Raw genomic sequence first — 21006 nt, 5'->3', positions numbered from 1 at the left:
TGCATTTGTATGTCACTAGTACTTCATTGTGTTCTTTTGTCCACTGTGCCTATGCTTCTGTAGTACCCTACTTTTATCAATATACATTTGTATGTCAGTAGTATTTCATTTCGGTTTGGTGTCCGCAGTGCCTACACTTCTATAGTACCCTACTTTTCTCAATATGCATTTTATGTCACTAGTACTTCATTGTGTTCTTTTGTCCACTGTGCCTATGCTTCTGTAGTACCCTTCTTGCATCTTGTACATTTGTGTCTCATGAACCAAGCATCCTAGGTCTCATCATGGTGGTGCAATGAGCCTACTTTGTGGGGTTGTGCAAAGCATCATCATTTGAGTTCGTCAGAGCTCCACTCTTTCGTTCACAGGAATTGGAACCACCAGGGGACATGCTGCATTTAGCATCCAAGCCTGGCAACATGCCCTGGCTAGACCTGTCCACCTTTGCCCTGACATTGCCGTAACACGAGAAGAGTATATTTATCTCGCAATCTAGCCCTGGAGACATATTTGCCTTCTGATGCATGATCAGTAATTGACAATCTTCATTCTCTTCCTCTTAGTTGGGTCTAATTTATTTCCCAAATATATTGTGGACAGATTTCACATGTATTAGTAAAGGCCACTCTTTTGTCCTGCAGTGGGAAGAGAATTAAACACAAGCAGCCACTTATGATCTACTGATCCCTCAGCAGATGGACCAGGGTTCCTTGGGTCAGGGTTCTCACGGGATCTTCTGGGTTCGGCTCCGGGATATCATCACAAGTGGAGTTCTCCACCTTTCATTATTTGGTGATGTTTCCTGTCTTTGTCAATATGTTCCCTCCCTTCCGCCTGTGGTAGAAATGATGGCATTACATCACCAGTGTAAGGTGAACACTGTGGCCCTCCGCATGGGATCCCTGGACTCATTGACAAATCACCACTGTGTGACAGAGAGATTTCTGGGCACCCAACCTGTCATCTTTTAAAGGGACCTGGATGAGGGAGGATTGCACACCTTCACCAGGTGCCAGGTGTCTAGACACTGTATCTGCCACTGATTTTCAAGATTCGGAGATAGGGCAGTCCTCATGAAATCAATAGAACCTGCCATGACCTTCTCCACAGAATTATGAATCAATGGGCATTTATGATCATGCTACTGCAACTTCTTCCCCTGCTTCCTGTAGCTATTGCGCCTGTGTTTCCTGCCTGACATTGTAACTGTGCTTCCTGCCGCCTCTGAACTCGACTATAATCCCTTCTTCCTCTGCTTCCTGTAGCCAATGCTGTTGTGCCTCCTGCCTGACATTGCTGCTATGCTTCCTGCTGCCTCTGAACTCAACTATAATCCCTTCTTCCTCTGCTTTCTGTAGCTGTTGCTCCTGTGTCTCCTGGCTTACATTGCTACTGTGCTTCCTGCCGCCACCAAACCCAACTATAATCACTTCTTCCTCTGCTTCCTGTAGCTGTTGCTGCTGTGCCTCCTGGCTGACATTGCTACTGTGCTTCCTGTCGCCTCCAAACTCAACCTTAACCACTTATTACTCTACTTCCTGCAGCTGTTGCTGCTGTGCCTCCTGGCTGACATTGCTGCTGTGCTTCCTGTCACCACCAAACTCAACCTTAACCACTTATTACTCTACTTCCTGCAGCTGTTGCTGCTGTGCCTCCTGCCTGACATTGCTACTGTGCTTCCTGCTGCCTCTGAACTCAACTATAATCACTTCTTCCCCTGCTTCCTGTAGCTGTTGCAGCCGTGCCTCCTGCCTGACATTGCTACTGTGCTTCCTACCGCCTCTGAACTCAACTATAATCACTTCTTCCTGTCGCTGCTGCTTCCGTGCCTTCTGCCTGACATTGCTACTGTTCCTCCTGCAGCCTCTGAACACAACTTTAGCCTCTTTTTCTTCTGCTGGCTGTGGCTGTTGCTCCTGTGCCTTCTGCCTGACATTGCTACTGTGCTTCCTGCCGCCTCTGAACACATCTGTAGCCGCTTCTTCCTTTGCTACCTGTAGCTATTGCTCTTATGCCTCCTGCCAGACATTGCTACTGTGCTTCCTGCTACCTCTTAACTCAACTTTAGCCTCTTCTTCCTCTGCTCCTGGTGCTGTTGCTTCTGTGCCTCCTGCCTGACATTGCTACTGTGCTTCCTGCTGCCTCTGAACTCAACTGTAGCCTTTTCTTCCTCTGCTTCCTGTAGCTATTGCGCCTGTGCCTTCTGCCTGACATTGCTCCTGTGCAACGTGATGCCTCTGAACTCAATTATAATGACTTATTCCACTGCTTCCTGTAGCTGTGGCTGCTGTGCCTCCTGGCTGACATTAGTGCTGTGCTTTCTGCCACCTCTGAACTCAACTATAATCACTTCTTTCTCTGCGTCATGTCGTTGTTGCTGCTGTGCCTTCTGCCTGACATTGCTACTGTGCTTCCTGCTGCCTCTGAACTCAACTATAATCACTTCTTCCCCTGTTTTGCCTCCTGGCTGACATTGCTGCTGTGCTTCCTGCGGCCTCTGAACTCGAGTATAATCACTTCTTTCTCTGCTTCCTGTAGCTGTTACTGCTGTGCCTCCTGCCAGGCATTGCTACTGTGCTTCCTGCTGCCTCTGAACTCAACTATAATCACTTCTTCCCATGCGTTGCCTCCTGGCTGACATCGCTACTGTGATTCCTGCTGCCTCCGAGAGCTCACACACATCTGTTCTTTGCAACACAGCACCATGTTGCCTTTGCTTCATCATGTGAGCGCACAAACCAAAGCATGGTTTGGATAATTAATGGGCATTGGGTGGAATATGCATTATGGGAATCGTACTATTCAAGCAAAAGCACATTTTTGTTATTGCTGCTAAAGTTAACAAGAAAAGATACATGTGTAATTGGAAGCCACCTTTTCAGGAACAAAATGCATATTGGCCTCCCCCCAAAAACAGCAACTGCTTATCATAATCCATTCAGTGAAAAGCACAATAACTCCACTGCCCTCTGCTTCTTCCCCTTTGCCTGCCTCATTTGCCCTCTTCCCCCTGTTCCTCCGCTCCTCTCCATCTATACATCTCCCATTGCTCTTGACATGTTTCACCTCCTGGTAATTCACCTTTTGCTTTGCTGGAAAGTGCTCTATGAAGCCTTAGAAAACTGACAATAATAGCAACAGGTTGCTGCACTTTTTAATAGTTGATAATCTTGTGACGGCCTCTTTCTCATCTCTCATGTCTTGGTTCACAGGGCGCGGCGGCAAATAGACGAGGCTGTACTCGTGAACTCCTGAAGATGGACACCTGGACCCGCTCACCTGCTCCCTTCAGGATTAAATAAGATAATCAACTGCTTGCATTTCTAATCAACATTAATCAATGAAATCTGTACTTTGCCAGTTTCTGCAGAGAGCAATACTCCACATGAGTGTGCTATTATATCTGCACATTAATGATGAGCTGTTGTCAAACATTCATGAGCTGATTTTTCTTTCAATTTGCGTTGTTTTGTGTAATGAAGGAAGGTGTTTTTGTCATTTGTCCACTGGAAATCTATGCATAATGGGGTCTAACAGAGGGGTACCCTGCGTGGTACTGTGGGGTACTGATGCCATTAGTCACTGGATGCAGTGAGAGGACTATGCATAATGGGGTCTAACATGGAGGTGCCCGCGGGGTACTGTGGGGTACTGATGCCATTAGTCACTGGATGCAGTGAGAGGACTATGCATAATGGGATCTAACATGGAGGTGCCCTGCATGGTACTGTGGGGTACTGATGCCATTAGTCACTGGATGCAATGAGAGGACTATGCATAATGGGGTCTAACATGGAGGTGCCCTGCGTGGTAATGTGGGGTACTGATGCCATTAGTCACTGGATGCTGTGAGAGGACTATGCATAATGGGATCTAACATGGAGGTGCCCTGCGTGGTACTGTGGGGTACTGATGCCTTTAGTCAATGGATGCAATGAGAGGACTATGCATAATGGGGTCTAACATGGAGGTGCCCTGTGTGGTACTGTGGGTACTGATGCCTTTAGTCACTGGATGCAATGAGAGGACTATGCATAATGGGATCTACCATGGAGGTGCCCTGCGGGGTACTGTGGGGTACTGATGCCATTAGTCTCTGGATGCAATGAGAGGACTATGCATAATGGGGTCTAACATGGAGGTGCCCTGCGGGGTACTGCTGGAGTACTGTTATGATACTTCAATGTTGACAACATAAATGTTAAAACTGAGTGAAACGCCTTTAAGATGTAAGAAGATGAGATGTACGCATTAAAATTACAAATTTGAGCACAACCCTAAAGATTGCAATACTTTTTTCTGTCCTTTCGATATTTTCAAAAATCTCATGAAATACAATAACTCTAGCTATAGTTTTATTTATGTATTGGTTTTTTACAGCAACAACCACATACAGGGGTTTGTTCTCAATAATTCACACACATTCCACACAATACACACAGGGCTGCGCATCTGTGTGGCACAAGGGGGGCATCTGTGTAGCATGGGGGGTGGCATCTGTGTGGCAGGATAGGAACCACATCAGAAAGCTGTGAAATGACAGAACTGCACATTTCTAAGGAGATGAACAAGATGACAGGTGTGGCCTGTCACTCATTCATTTTGGTAATTCTGTCACAATAGCGCCTCTGTTCAAGTCTTGGTAACACGAACCATCTGATGATTTGCAATTCAATCTCATTGGATGGTGTTATCCACCACTCTCGGCTTCCAGATAGGCTCACGCTCTCCATGTATTTATTTGTATTTGTATTTATCTATATTGTATATTTATATAGCGCCTTAAACCAAGGCGCTGTACAGAGAAACAGAGAACGGCACAATAAAATAAATAATCACAGACAATAAAAAAACAATCAATCAAGTAAGTTGGAGAAAATGAGACTTCAATGACTTGCGAAATGGAGGATAGACAGAAATAGACCGAAGAGAATAAAGAAGGGTGTTTCAATGTAGAGGAGCTAAGAGAGTGAAAGTATGACAGTGAAATTAAGCACATGGGGGCGAGGTGCCACCAAGAGAAATTGAGAAGAGGAGCAAAGAGAACGAGAAGGGGTATAGAAGGATACCAAGACAGAGAGATAGTCAGGAGAAAGTCCATAGAGGGACTTGAAGACGAGGCAGAGAAAATGTAATTTGAGTTGAGAGTGAAAAGATAACCAGCCAAGAGTAGCGAGAGAAGATGAGATAGAATCTTGGAAAGAAAGAAGACAGGAAAAAAATAGATGAATTAAAGACGGATTTTAGAGGGGCAAGACGAGAGGTTGGGAGCCCAAAGACAGCAGAGGAGCAGTAGAAGAGTCAGGAGAAAATCAAAGAAGAGATCAACAGTTTTGAAGCTTGAAAAGTAAGAAATGGCAGAGCTTTGCTGATATTGTGAAGATGAAACCAGCAAGTGTGTGATGTTAGAGAAATGTAGTCAGAGAAGGATATGCTACAGTCAAGAAAAGCCCCAGATTTCGAGCCATAGAAGAGAATGGAAGTTGGGATGGGGAAGGAAATAAAGGAAGGAGGAAGAGAAGGGGGAAGACTGTTAGCGGGGAAAAAGAGAACCTCTGTTTTGCCAGCATTAAGTGTGAGATAGTGAGAAGACATCCAAGATTTGATTCTAAAAGACAAGCAGAAGGAGTGTGGTGAATATCAGAGGAAAAATAAGAAAAGGAAAGAAAAAGTTGAGTATCAACAGCATAGAAGTGGTGTGACAGACCAAAGGAAGAAATAACGGTGGCAAGACGGGAAGTGTAGAGAGAGAACAGAAAAGGTCCAAGAACGGACCCTTGTGGAATGCCATGGGCAAGCAAAAAAGATTCATATCATTTGCCAGCTCATGAAACAGAGAAGGTTCTGATAGAAACCAGGAAAGGACTGAACCCATGAAACCACAGGAAGAGAAGGACGCCAGTAAAAGACAGTGGTCAACAGTATTGAACGCAGTAGACATGTCCAAAGGAACAAGAAGGGATGAATGTTTAGAATAGCGTGCAGTAAGTAGTGAATACAAAACAGAGAGAAGATCAGTTTCAATACAGTGACGAGTCTGGCTGGAATTGTGAAAGAATAGAGGAATTAGAAACAAAAGTACAAACTTGAGAGTAAACCAACCGTTCAAGTAATTTTGAGAGTTAGGGTAGCAAGGAGATAGGATGAAAATTAGAGACTAGTAATGGGTCAGCGGTAGGTTTCTGTACAATTGGGATGATGGAGGCATGCTTAAAAGATGAGGGAAATGTTGAGGTTGAGAGATAGAAATTAAAGAAAGAAGTGAGGTAGGACACCAGAGAAGGGTAGACTTTGAGGATGAGTGCAGAAGGAATTGGGTCAGTAGGAGAAGCAGTGGGGTGGGCTTTAGCCAATAGAAGAGAAATGTCAGCATTGGAAATTAGTTGAAATCAGGAAATAGAGGTGGAGGAAGCAGGATTGAAAATAAGTCATATGTTTGGTTGAGATGAAAGCTTTAATATCAGATTGGAGGGAAGCTACCTTAGAGGAGAAGAATTGATCAAAGTCAGAGGCTGAAAGAGTAGAACTAGCATAATAGTCAGGGGTGGGAGGAGACAGAAGATGAGAAACAATTAGAAAAAGAAGCCTAGGATGGGCGCACTGTGCATGTAGGAGATCAGAGAAATATAGGTGTTTACCAGAGATTAAATAGTCATCATGGAAAGCATGGAAAGCATGATAGGTAAAGTATGAAGAATAATCCGCCGTAGAGTTGATCTTGAGCCGGTGTCTCTCAAGATGACAGAGAACACAGTTTATTGAGCAAAGATTGGGAGAATGCCGTGGTTGAAAAGGTTTACGAGTGGGAAGAAAGGGTGTTGTGGGGTAGAGTGAATCAAGAGAAGAAGAGAGAGACAAGAGTAGAGTCAGCCTCATCATCTGGAAGAGTTGCAAAAGAGGAGTGAGGAGGAAGAGCAGAGATACAAGTAGATGAAAAGCGTAAAGAATTAAAGTTACGTAAATCACGCCGATAGAACGATGATGTGGGGGAAAAGACAGGGGAACATGAAGAAACTTGAGGAAAAAGTGACATCGAAAGAAGATGGTGATCAGAAAGTTAAACTGGGAGTGAGGAAACAGAAGAGGCTGAAATGGAAGAAATAAAAATAAGATCAAGGCAGGAACCCGATATGTGAGAAAGAGGAGTAGGACGAGGGTAAAGAAAATGGGAGTCAAGAGTTGAGAGAAAAGGGAGAGTGTTGTGTATCGACAAGAGGTGAAGATTAAAGTCACCCACCCAGCAGTATTAAAGGGGCGGTACAAGGAAGAAAATACTAAAGAGGATGATCAATATTATCACAAAAGGAGCCAACGAGGCCAGGAGATCGATAGACAAGCAAGAAGGAAATCGGAAAGGGTTTAGAAAAGATATTGTAAGAAAATTCAAAGGAAGAGTAGGTAGGGAGAGCCAAATGCGAAGAGATACGTGAGAAAGAGATTGATAAAGAATGTCAATACCACCTACTCATGCAATAGGACGTAAGGTATGACAAAAAGAGGTCTGCAAGGTGGTCAGAGAGACAGCGACAGTGGTGTTGTACAGAGAATTCCATGTCTCTGTGATACAAAGAAAACGTAAGTTGTACTTTAGAAAAAGATCCAGCACGGCGGAGGATTTATTGCCACACCATCTTGCATTCCATAATCCAAGGTCACTTACTGCCGCGTTGGCAATACATCGAGGTAAGATAAGATTGTCATAGTTTCGAGTGGAGGAAAGTCGAGAAGTAGAAGGATTGCTTTCTTGAGGCATGATGATAAAAACAGGAAAGAACAAGAAGTATGTTACCAGCACCAGAGTAGAGTAGGTCGCTGAACCTGCAGTTTGCAGAGATGGTGGTGCTGGGGTACGGAAGAACAATGGAGCTGTCATGGCCGGTCAAGATGGAGATCGAGTAAGTCACTTAAAGGCTGATAGAGTTGCTGTAGGACCGTGTCTCATTAGCGGACAGCCGCAAACAGGGAGGGCCGACTTTACCTGACTTCGCCTGGGCTTTGCCCGGGGCGGATGTTATGCGCCGGTGAGCGGGATATGACCCTTCTCCTCCTAGCAGAATATTTTTCAACTATCATTTGTATTAATATCCTGGCACTTTAATGAAACTGCCCTGCCTCGCCCACTAGCCAGTCATAGGCTGTATTTTCTTCTCTGCTCTGTTTACCTGTCCTGACCTCACCCTACTCCACTTAACATGTCTTCTGACCTTTTATTTCTTTTGCTGTTTTTCAGCCAATTCCTCCCAATATGTCTCTGAAAGGAAGGGAAAACAAAAATGATAGCAATTACTTTTTGGTAATATGAGGATATGAAAAGGTCTAGGGCCCTTACACCATCTACTTGCGATAAGTCAAATTCCAATTGTCTCATCACACACCACTGATTGTACTGTAGACAACACTGAAATCTAATCCATATTACCCTCATATCAACCCACACAGAATCCATAGAAAGAGCCCAGAGGCTCATTGCCACATAGTGTGCAGTCAAACAGGTGGCAGACATCAAAGACATCATCGTTATCTATGACCTGGATGCACTGTTTATCACTGAACAGTGGGTCAGTCTAGCCTCTACTCACATCCTGGGCATCCTCACCAATGACTTCATCAGTGAAATCAGAGACAAGCCTCACAGCATCAACGGAGGCATCACCAGGACCCACACCTTGTTATGTCCCTGCACCAGCCTTGGTGTAGCCACCATCAGCTACTTCAAAGCACTCTCCTGCCATTTGCTCTTCTCTTCCACAGACATTGTCACCTTCAAGTTCATCTGCAGACCACCTAAGCCCAACACACCATGCAATGACAACTTCACTGACATAGTCACTGCCATGAACCTTGCACATGTCAATGATGTCTTCCACAGGGACTTGAAACTCCCTGGCAAAGGTAAAGTAAAGTAGTCCTGTGTAGCACGTGTCGGCCAATAATGCAGGATTAGCTGTGGTTGGCTCTGTGACAAAAGGAGTTGGTGGGGATGGTGGACAGTGGAAAGGCTGTTCTCTTGGCTGTTGCGAGTCGGAAGCACCCATTATCTGTGCACTGAATATAGACACTGGCCTGTTATGGCGGGGAAACATGCCCAGAGGCATGTTGGCCATTAGGAGTGTCCCATGGCTGAGGGGATAGGTTTGTGTGCATTAGGGTGGTGTGAAGTGAAGTGTTGATAGGGAAAGTGAAGGGTATTAATCCGTGTATAACGTGCTAGATCACATGCATGGTCTGATGGATGGGTGGATGCCGTGTAAAATATTGGAAGATTCAGCTGTGATTAACCAGTGAGGGATGCGCAGAGATGAGAAGGAGGAACGGGGGACTTGTTTAGTGATTTCTGGGGAGAGTGTGTAGCACTTTTGCTTTGTTCCAGCAGCCGCAACTCCCCTGTCGAGAGTTTGGTTGGAATGAAAGTTTGGGCATCCGTAAGCTTATGAGTTCAGATGTATGGAAGCTATAGGTTCTAGATTAGGATTGAGCACCTGTAAGGTTTAAGAGTTGAGATGTATGGAGATGTATGGAAGCTGGAGGTTCCTGATTAGGTTTGGGCACCTGCAAGTTTGATGAGTTGTGATGTATGGAGATGTATGGAAGCTGGAGTTCCTGATTAGGACTGGGCTAGTCTGTGTTTGTTGTTGTAGATCTGGGATGCGGGAGCTGAAAAGCCATCCTTGAGGTTGTTTCCTGAGTGTTTGGTGGTTCGCTTCCATGTGGAGATGTTTGGGTATGGAATTCCAATATTTGGTAGCCAATAAGGAAATAGATAAACCTACTTGAAGTCAGGGACAAGGAACTAGGGTGATGATACTTTATATGAGAGCCCTGGTGGGTGTGATTTGTTGAAACATCCTTTTGAAACATGCTGTGCCCTTTCCATGGTAAGCTGAGTGGGCAACCATCCATTGTACTTAATGCTACTGTAATGACTTCCTTTGCTGTAACTGCTGTTTGACGATATGCGCCCGGTTGCCTCCGGGCCTGGTTGCACTATACAAATAAAAAAAAATACAAATACAAATGTATGCGGAGTGAAGTGCAGAGGTGATGTGTTCAGAAATGTTCAACCTAAGGAGAAGTTTATCCGCTGTGTGTTTTGCCCTTTTTATCTTTACATGAGGTAGTCTGAGAGTCCTAGATATAGGCTATTTGCATTATTCAGTCTTGTTAGGACAGCTTATATGACAGCTATGGTCCAGTGCGTGCACAAAAGCTATGGTAGTAGGCGCCGTAGTGTGTAAAATTGCTAGAAACAAATTCTAATGATCGCCATCAATTGTGATTTGTGCATGAGGCTACTGTCCATTCTTCTATTAAGGTTATTTTCCATTAAGGAGGGCTGTAGGCTTGAGCCAAACAAACAGGCCAAGTGATTGAGGCGGAGCTTGATGGGGTTGCACTGCAGAGCATGAGTTATGTTTTGGAAGAGTTGAGTGTCACTCTACTTATCATCATCTGGGCATCTATTGTTGTCGATTTAGTGGAAGGGTAACTTTCTAGTTTGTAGATAATTGCAGCAGGTGAGGCCAGAGAGGCTGATGAGTTCCAGCAGTGGAGTCATGAAGATACTGAAGCACTCCCCATTCCAGGCGATGTGGCTCAGGTCATGTTGGTCCCTTTGGTGCTGGAGGAGAGGAAGTGGATTATCCGGTGTAGTGCTGTTCCCTTGATTCATATATCTCACAATCTTTTTAAAAGCATCTTGTGATTACTGGTGTCAAAGGCTGCTGATATGTCCAAAAGGAAGACAGAACTCCTGGAGTTGTCGTCTGTGCTGTTCGTCAGCATAACCCATACTAAGCATACAGTTAACTCTGTGTCCTCATAGGCCTGCCACCAAGAACATGAAAGATGCCTATGGAACACATTGCCAAGTGACCCAACTCACAGTAAAGGTAACATCTTGGACCTAATCATTACAGTTTCACCATGCTTCCAATATAATACACTCCTACCTTGTGGCATGACAGATCATCTTACCGTTTCCATCTCCAAGTTTATCAAGCAAACATCCCTATCCTTCAAAGACTTCTCTTTAGAACTCCTGACAAACAGACATTACCAAACCTTGCCCCTGTCTCTTAGGGCCCCACAGCAAGCACTGCAACACCCTGATAGAAGCATTTAGCAACACTCTGAAGTCAAACATCAAAATACATCCTGACAACAACGACAAACCATTAGACCCAAGGCAACTACACCCAGGTACACACAAGAACAGAATGTTAGAAAAAGAGTCCTCTGAAAGCAAGAGAAACTGGGCACAAGTCCACAATCCCAGACAAATGAACACAGCAAAAGCCTCCCACTATCAGAGAATGAGAGCAAAATCCAATGAAAAAACAAGGCTTTCTTCAGGGAGGTTAAACGGTTGGAAAACATCCTCTCCAACTTTCCATTATCCCACCAAGCAAAGAAACCACACAGACTGCCTTCAACACACTCTCCAAGGAAGATCTAGCGAAGACTGTAACCCCCATCAAAGCAACGCCCTACTCAGAAGACACCTTGCCTTCCTCCATCTGCAAAACTCACCATGAAACTCCTCTCCCCCATCCTGGAAATCCTAAATGAAAATGCATTTCACTCAGAGCAATTTACCCACCACCCTCAAAACCAGACAATTGATCCCCCAGCTCAAGTGATCTACACTGGGTCATGATGACCTCAGCAGCAACTGTCCCGTCGAATAGCTCCTCTCGCTAATACTTACTCTAATAAATTGGGCGCAGGGGTGACTTTCTGCAGCTTCACAGGGTTTCAGAGGGTCACAGCAAAACCTGCCAAGAAGGAAATGTCTTTACTCCTCTTTCCTGGGGCACAAAGAAAGTTGGGAGCCCAACACCTGAAACAGCAGCTCTCAGGGCCCGCACTCACTGAGCTTTTGGATACACCAGACTCCTTCACATCATTGATTGTCCAGACAAATATCAGTATTGGCTGCACTAAAGAACACCTCATAGTGATTTATTTAGGCTTGATAACATCTGAAACTTGTTTAGAAACAGAGGAAAATATAGTGCCTGCATGAATGGAACCGGATAAGTGAGAAGCAGAGTGTTGTGCTGTCATGTTTATTTAATTTAAATGTGATGCTTTTCACTAAACCAGATGCCTTGTGCACGGCTTCTGATCTCTATAATGTTAAATGGAACAGAACAAACTATTTATTTTTACCAGCAAAATAGTTGATTTACACAGTGTTGTGTTTGCAAGCATGTTCCATCCAGGGCTTCAAATATAGAGGCACCTTTCCAAAGAAGCACCGATCGATCAAAGTACAGGCTTTGAAGTTTGTACGCTCCTGTATTGGTAGCCAATGAAGATCCCTCCAGTGGTTCGAGATATTGACCCTTCTTGAAATTTTTTAACAGTGCGGACCACGTGATTTTGGAGTTCTTGGCATTTTTTTAGGTTAGAGGAAGAGGCTCCAACCAATAGGGAATTGCAGTAATGAAGCCTCGACAGAATGGTTGCTCGGGCCACGATAGCACGGTTCTTTTCCGTGATGAAGGGACAGATGCTTCTAAGTAGCCAAAGATAATAGCTACAATTTTGGCTACTCCGATTGACATAGGGGTCCACATTCCGAGAGGCCTTCAACCGAAATCCAAGGGTTTTAACCTTGTTTTGTACTTTGATTACACTGTTCCCGATTTGAAATGTATTATAGTCTACACTCAGTCTAGCCAGTGCCTGTGTGGAACCAAAAACGAGGGGTTCAGTTTCACTGCCCTTCCAACAGAACCACTTGTGAGATCCATGCCCCAATTAGGTCGTACACCCTGGCCAAAATGGCAGAATCATGAGTATGATCACCGCTGATTTCCATAAATAATTGAGAACCATCCGCGTCATTTGTGAACATAGTGTACCCAGCTCGTCAAAAAGAGAGCAGAGGGACCAGATATATAGCTTGAACAAAACCGGTGAAAGGCATGCTCCCTGTGGAACCCCGCTCAGGGACGGGGCAGATTGAGAAAATGCAGAGCCCCACTGGATCCTAAATTCTCGATTGGTTAAGAAAGAGTGGAACCAATCGGTGGCCTCTTTAGAGCAATGTCCAAGGTGATGTAAGGCGTGCAAGAGCGATCGTGGTCCACTAAATCAAAAGCCGCCAAGAGGTCCATCAGGACCAATGACCAGCCCTGCCGTCATCCATAATCTTCAACATATGGGACCGTAGGTCAACCAGGGCTTTCCCTGTACTACGAGAGGGTTGAAAACCTGATTGTCAGCTGTGCAGGATTCCATTTGCCTCAATGTAACTTTGGAATTGAGACGCGGCCAATGTATCCAAGATTATTAAGAAGGAAATTGCAGTTTGTAATGGGACTAATTTTGCCCGGGTCCTTAGGATATAGATTAGGCTTCTTAAGAAGGGGGGTGACAGTAAGAGACTTGATAGTAACTGGAACCGAGCAGTCTTTAAAAGATGCATTAACAAATCTAGTCATAAAAGGGGCAAACTAATTGCTATGCTCTAAAATTAGTTTAGGTGGAATAATGTTTTGAGCACATGAGGTGGGGCGCAGTGACCAAAGCAGTTCTTTCATGTCTGATATGCAGATTAGTGATAAAGAAAAAGCTGGATATTCAGATGACCTGGCGTCAATGATCTGGGGATTGACCCATATTTTTTCAGACCTCAAGCATTTATTGATTTTGTCCTTTGCATTAATGATTGTAGCCTCAAAAGCAGCCTGAACGGCCGCACAGTCCTCATTGGTAAGCAGGAAGGGCCTCAAAAGCAGCCTGGACGGCCGCACAGTCCTCATTGGTAAGCAGGAAGGGCCTCAAAAGCAGCCTGAACGGCTGCACAGTAATGATTGGTAGGCAGGAAGGACCTCAAAAGCAGCCTGAACGGCTGCACAGTCCTGATTGGTAGGCAAGAAGGGCCTCAAAAGCAGCCTGAATGGCTGCACAGTAATGATTGGTAGGCAAGAAGGGCCTCAAAAGCAGCCTGAATGGCTGCACAGTCCCGATTGGTAGGCAAGAAGGGCCTCAAAAGCAGCCTGAACGGCTGCACAGTTCTGATTGGTAGGCAGGAAGGGCCTCAAAAGCAACCTGAGCGGCTGCACAGTCCTGATTGGTAGGCAGGAAGATAGTTTGAAGGGCCATGGGTTTCTTTAAGGATTTCATAATCTTACATAGATGTCCCGTGTAATTAGAGGATAGGCAGATTAGAGAATTGAAGACGTTCTTCTTGGCATCAGCAATGTTAAGTTTCTATATCTTATCAACCTCCTCCCAGCTGGATCTATTTTCCTCTGATTGATGTCAAGTTTCTATATCTTATCAACCCCCTCCCAGCTGGATCTATTATCCTCTGAATTATGTTAAGTTTCTATATCTTATCAACCTCCTCCCAGCTGGATCTATTTTCCTCTGATTGATGTTAAGTTTCTATATCTTATCAACCTCCTCCCAGCTGGATCTATTTCCCTCTGATTGATGTTAAGTTTCTATATCTTATCAACCTCCTCCCAGCTGGATCTGTTTCCCTCTGATAGATGTTAAGTTTCTATATCTTATCAACCTCCTCCCAGCTGGTTCTGTTTCCCTCTGATTGATGTTAAGTTTCTATATCTTATCAACCTCCTCCCAGCTGGATCTGTTTTCCTCTGATTGATGTTAAGTTTCTATATCTTTTCAACCTCCTCCCAGCTGGATCTGTTTCCCTCTGATAGATGTTAAGTTTCTATATCTTATCAACCTCCTCCCAGCTGGATCTGTTTCCCTCTGATTGATGTTAAGTTTCTATATCTTTTCAACCCCCTGCAAGCTGGATCTGTTTTCCTCTGATTGATGTTAAGTTTCTATATCTTATCAACCTCCTCCCAGCTGGATCTATTTTCCTCTGATTGATGTTAATTTTCTATATCTTATCAACCGCCTTCCAGCTGGATCTATTTTCCTCTCATTGATGTTAAGTTTCTATATCTTATCAACCCACTCCCAGCTGGATGTATTTCCCTCTGATTGATGTTAAGATTCTATATCTATTCTGCAAGGGGTTGCCCCAGGGGGCAAGACAGAACCGTGGCTTGGAGTGTCAGAGGTAGGTCATAAGAGAAAGAGGGGGCTTGGTTACTGCTGACCCTAGAGCGTCTTGCAGCTGAAAAACAGCATGAATGGTAGAGAGTACATGCGCGTTTGCACTTGGCACCTGGAGGTTATTCTGTGCATCAAGCTCTGTTAGTTTGAGTTTATTGATAAGGGCAAGGCAATTAGCTTGCAGGAGAGCCAACGACAGGGGTGGTTTTAGGGGGAAAACCCATATTGACCACGGGTTGCAAGTGGAGTAGAGGTACAAACGCAAGGATGTTACCTGTGAGACCAAGAGTGAAACACAGCACTCATTTAGTAAAATGATGCTTCAAAGTAACGGATCCCCAAACAACCCTGAACCCTTTGACCTGAGGCAGATGAAAGGGGAAGAAACCCAAAAGCCCATACGAAAAATAGTGTAAAAGCCAAATAAGCACTGCACCTCTTTGCAAGAGAAAACAAGGTTTATTACATGCAAAAAGGTCTCAGACCGTCCCGTAGAACTGGACTGACATTGAGCTCTCTGATTTCCAAAGGGTTACATCTTTTATAGGTCGATAAGCCATAATTAACAATACTAACATAATAATTAGTTACAACATGATCCTTCCACCCTCATTGGCTATCACCTATATAACATTCTGATGTCCCCCTATAGTTCCTGGACCGATTGGCCACATCTAATCTAAGCGCACTCCACTATACACGTGGTTTACTACATCATCATGCATTCGTAAATGGAATGGGTGCTTTTTACCTTATCGAAACAGTAATAAATCATAACCATCACGCGATGTGCACCCATCTTACCCAGACACGATGAAAGTAAACTGGCGAGGCCAGCTCTGTAATAATGGACAATAGGTCTTCTTATTATACCAGATGCCACGGCACACAAACGTAGCCTCCTCACCCTTGTACTTAATTTATTGGCATTACCCCTGCTCCTCACATCACAATTCATGGAACGTTCCAGACATGGCTCCCCCCTTATCTCCTTCAGACCCCAGGTGCCCCGTAATCACCTGACTGAGGCACCACTGATGAGTCTGAATATCAAGGATTTATTTGCTTTTAGTTGTGTGTTTACTCATAATTCACATGAGATGACAAACTCTTTGGGGAGGGCAGTAGCACTCTGAATCTTCACCTTGCCCATTGGTATCACAACACCTTATGCCCTGCTCCCATGATTTTGTCTTTCAAAGGACGCATCCCTACCAGCTATCCTCACAGCTCACATTCCGTTCCCACCCCATTCGTGCTCTGCAGCTGGATACAATTAGCGTTTATCTGTGGACTGCAGGTGCTTCTGGCCTCGTCTTCTCTCCTGGGGAATGGAAAAGGGGATCTGTTTTCTGAGCTAAACTACACAGAGCCGCAGCTCCACAGAACTGCCTGGGTTCTATACCATTCTGAACAGTCCCTAACTCCAATATGGCGATACTTCTGCCATGTAATACGGTGACCTCGCTCGTGGAGAGAACACCAGACTCATCAAAAGAGTGCAAGCCCTGTTAGAAAGCTCTACTCCAACAAATGGGAGCTCCAAACTGGCATCCATTACTAACTGGCGGATGAATAGAGATTATTCCTTCAGTCCATTGAAAGATTTTCTGGCCTTTTTGTGAAACAAATGCCACCCGTGTTCTACATCCTCGCAGCTGGGTTCACCCTGATCCTGTTTCTATTTCTTATTCCGTCGTGACAAGTAGCAGTGGACTCGTTCAATGCACCAGAGCTAAATGCTGAATGACAGAAGTAAACTGTGGTGAATCCCTACTCATCTCTTATTCATCAGAGACGACCATCAGCGGCTTCAACTCAAGCCCAGAAAAATAAGTCGTATTTTGTAATGTTTTAGGACACGCCCATTGATTGAACCCCACTTTGTTCTTAAAAAAATATTGAGGGTGTATTGTTTCATTGAGCATCGTGCCATGCTTGCGCCCTCCAAAGGATTTTGTTGATGATAGACGGAAAATCATAAAAACATACAGGCGCAAAGCCTAACATGATACTGAGCAAAAAAACATAGTCTGGTGAAAAAAACATGTAAAATCACTTTTTTTACAAAACACTTTTTCACTTTTTTAATGGAAAGCAAAAGTTTGCAGTGTATTCATACATTTGACAATTTTTACAAAAAAATGTCTTCTTTAAAAGCACCAGACCTGAGGCCAGAGAAACAATGATGCTCTCTGAAAAAATCCACAGCTCAATATTTTTAAACCAAGAGAGGTCCAAATGAACGGGGGTGTCCTAAAACAAAACACAACTTTCTTTCTGAACTTGAGTCGAAGGTCAGGATTTCTGGGAGTCACCTTTTGTTTCTGAGTGATGTGTGGGCATCATATGTGCTGCTTTCCCGTAATGGGCAGTCTCACATACGATCAGGCCCTGCGGCTGAGGTGCAGGGGCTTTATGACAAATGCACACAAAAGACTGTATTTAGGGGATGTAGCACAAGCTGCATTGAATGTTTATAAGGGCTCAAGAAAAAAATCTACTTTTTGTATCAAAGGGCTTTTTCGGTCCAATGCCATCGATCTCTGTGTCGGGTAAAACTTTGAGTTCGTCCCCCTTGGAGCCTCAAAAATGTATCACGTTTGCTGAATGTAAATTAGATGGCTGCAATGGCATGGTAATGGTGAGCTCACAGATGATTTTTCAGTACACTCAGGGATTTCTTCACCAAGAAAAATACATTTTTATCTCTCTGCCAGCAGTGATGCAAAGTGCAAAAATATTCAAAATGTATATGGCGATCTGACCAAGATGTCACTAATTTTCATGTAAAGGCAAAATATAGTTTATGTGTTCCTGATGGCGTTAGTACAACTCAGAACCCACCACTAGTGTAGATGTAGTGTCAGGCATATGTATCTAACCTATTTTATTTGAAAACGTGCAAATTCCATTCTGAGGCCTTATTGCTCGGTTCACTGTTGAGAACTGATTCTGAAACCGACATCTATTGACACCAGTACACCTTCATTTGGAATATTTGCAGCTATACAATATATGTAGCACTTGGTATTTTATGAAGAAATTTAATAAGCAAGGCAGATTTTTGAAAAAAGGTACATCTTGGTCATATATGGCGCTATGACCAAGATGACACTAATTTTCATGTCAAGGCAAAATATAGATTTTGTGTTTCTGATGGCATTAGTACAACTCAGAACCCACCACGTGTGTAGATGGCGTGTCCCACATATGCATCTTTTTCACTTTTTGTGTCCCAAGGCTTCTTTTGTCCAATGCCATGGAACTCTTCCATGGAACATTTTGAGTTTGTTCTCCTACATGTTGGCAGAGTGTGGCAGTCAGCAGGATACTCAGCTTCTTTTGTGATTTCCTGCGAGATCCTGGCATTTGTTTGTTTAACCTGCAACAACAACATCAACATCCATTTGGCAGTGGATTGCAGCGGTATTGCAGTAACTCTGCACTATCTACAGCAGCCTCTACTTTGGAGTCAGGGCTTACCTGATAAAATTACCACTCCCGACGCAGAGTGTTGGCAGAGTGTTAGCAGGGGTGTAGAGGGTGTCATGGAACATCAACCCTCATCCAACTTAAATCTCGCCCCTCAAACACGGAGCCAATTGAAAATGATTTTGATGCAACAATCAATCATGTGATGCTATGAAGGTCATGGATGCTAGCGTATGGGTCGGAGCTGGTGCCCTTCATCCACCACCAACTCCAGGCTGGAAGGAGTGCGAAGGTACTGTTTCCCTTCCTGCTTCTTTAAAACTGTACCCTGAGCGACATCCTCCCCCTTGGTTGGTGCCTCAGAGTGCGAACACCATCGGCTGACTTTAATGCTGGCCACGGCTCTGCAGGCTGAAAACATGCGGGCGGGGAAAGAAGGGGAGGAGAACCTTCATGCACTGTTCTTAACTCCATTATCTGATAATCAACTCAACTCAGCGGTACAGCTCAGCACTGATGCAGAATTCACCAAGCTCTTGTCATTGGAATCAACATTGGACATGATAAAAGAAAATGTTCCCCCACCTACAACAAATGAGCTAATTGCAACAGTAAACAAACCTGAAACCCATGCAAAAGCCATGATGAATCTACTGCAGCGCGACCTTCAACTCATAATTCATCTATAACTTCCCAAGGCAGAGAATGCCAAACTTCAACAAAGAGAGGTCCTGCAGGACTTTTATCACACTCCAATCAAATGGATCTTCCATGATGAAAAAAACTGGGTGTGACAAAACAGCGCTCTAAATCTTTTTCGGATACCAAAAACATTGGGTGACATTTTAAACCTAAAGATACCACCTCTGTGTCAGCAAGATATCCAAATCTGCTCACCTCACAGAAAGCACCTGCTACATCAGAAAATCAGGAAAGTTCCTGGCACAACATTTCTGATGCTGATCTGTTAGTGGCATCTGGCGGCACAGGTATATTAAATGGGAAAATTCAAATTCAACCTGTTCGTGTTTCAACAGAGAACATTTTATTTCTACCAGAAATTGAACCGGCCAGAACCTTGGTGCCCCCAGCTAGCCACAACTGTAGGGGTACATTAGATCTTCATACAAAGTCAGCCCCCAAAATTTTAAACAATGAGCACATAAGAGGAGTGTCTGTAGTCGAGGAACGACAGGCGAACACGGAATTCCTCACGATACATGCGCAAGTCAGGTGAATCCAGCAAAGTAAATAATGATAAGTATAGCCTGTCCTCCAGACCTGAAGCAACTCACTTAGCTGAGGACAAAAGATTGTCCCCAAGTTGCACGTCAGTTTCCAGGGTAAATCTAGGTAAGAGCTCATTGTCAGCAAGAAGCGTGAAACAAACAATACTGGATGTGGATGCTGACAAATCATTGACAATACCGGCGCCGGAAAAAAAGTTCAAATTAGTGCCCAATGAAAGAAGTGATCACCTTAGTGCTAAGAGTAACACTAAGAACTCCCCTTGTCCAGGATTTAATGCCTGAAAAATGAAGATACATCATCTGAAGATTCCTGATTCCTACAGCTCCCAAAAGAATAACTCATATGATAGAGAGGAGAAGGCCCATAGCCGTCGACGCCGAGGGCCAAATGCTAGACATCCAAAGAAATCACTGATGCAACCCTAAAGGCATCTCTGTCCTCTATATTAACAATAACATTGGCACCTTTCCTCAAGTTATACGAACCCTTACAGGACAATTACAAAGACCAAACAACACTAATTGCTCTAACGCAATCAAAATTTAACTTTATTGAAGCACATATCAAAGCAACACGAGAAAAGAGAGCCAGAGAAAAGGAACCAGAAAGTATAATGTTCAAGACCTGGATTGATTTAATTGAAGATGCCCGAGAGAATAAGAGATCCTTTCTGGCTTGCTTCCGTTATACTGTGAAATTGTTAAGAACACAAGACCAAGAAAAGAAACTTGCTGCAAACAAATACAGTTCTATTGCAACCTCCTACTTCATCCAACAGAGAAGATATCTCTATCTGTACCAATGAGACCCGAAACACTTCAGCTCAATCTATTGAAACAGTTTTGTTTATACAGGCAGCAGCTCTTCCAGCTAAAACATCACTAGCTGTCTAACATCGAGCAATGAGAGGTTGTCTGAAAATTTCGTGAGATGTACTAAAGAGCAAAGGAGGCTTGGAAAGCAACTAGATGGTCAACATATCTGAAGCAGTTAGGCAAGAAGTTTTTCCGATATTTGATCAGGACGCCTCCACGGACCTAGTTCCAAAGGATGCAGGAGTGAGACAAAAGGTAAAGGTTATCCAAGTGAAAAGAACAAAGAACCAGCCCAAACGTAAGTAAGTCGACCATATCTGGTTCCACTCGTAATTTCATCAGAAACTTGAAACCTTTCTCAGAACATTAACAGACGAGAGAACATCTACCTGAAACAAAAAATGATCTAGTGTCTGATCAATCACCTAGACAACATGACGCTCTAAATGAAAGC

The 21006-nt window shown here is 44.0% G+C and overlaps 1 long non-coding RNA gene across 1 annotated transcript in view; it reads left to right on the top strand.

Moving 5' to 3' along the window:
* LOC138565999 (uncharacterized) overlaps positions 1–4275 on the top strand; it is a 132435-nt gene extending 128160 nt beyond the window's left edge. The window contains exon 5 of the long non-coding RNA XR_011301773.1: positions 3213–4275. This is a non-coding gene — a long non-coding RNA (uncharacterized lncRNA). The remainder of the gene's footprint in view (positions 1–3212) is intronic.
* Positions 4276–21006: the final 16731 nt, after the last annotated feature.

Source organism: Ambystoma mexicanum, chromosome 1p (assembly GCF_040938575.1).
Source record: "Ambystoma mexicanum isolate Mex_15411 chromosome 1p, UKY_AmexF1_1, whole genome shotgun sequence".
Classification (NCBI taxonomy): Eukaryota; Metazoa; Chordata; class Amphibia; order Caudata; family Ambystomatidae; genus Ambystoma; species Ambystoma mexicanum.
Note: the sequence above shows the minus strand (reverse complement) of the source record. Positions and strands in the feature narration are given on the sequence as shown.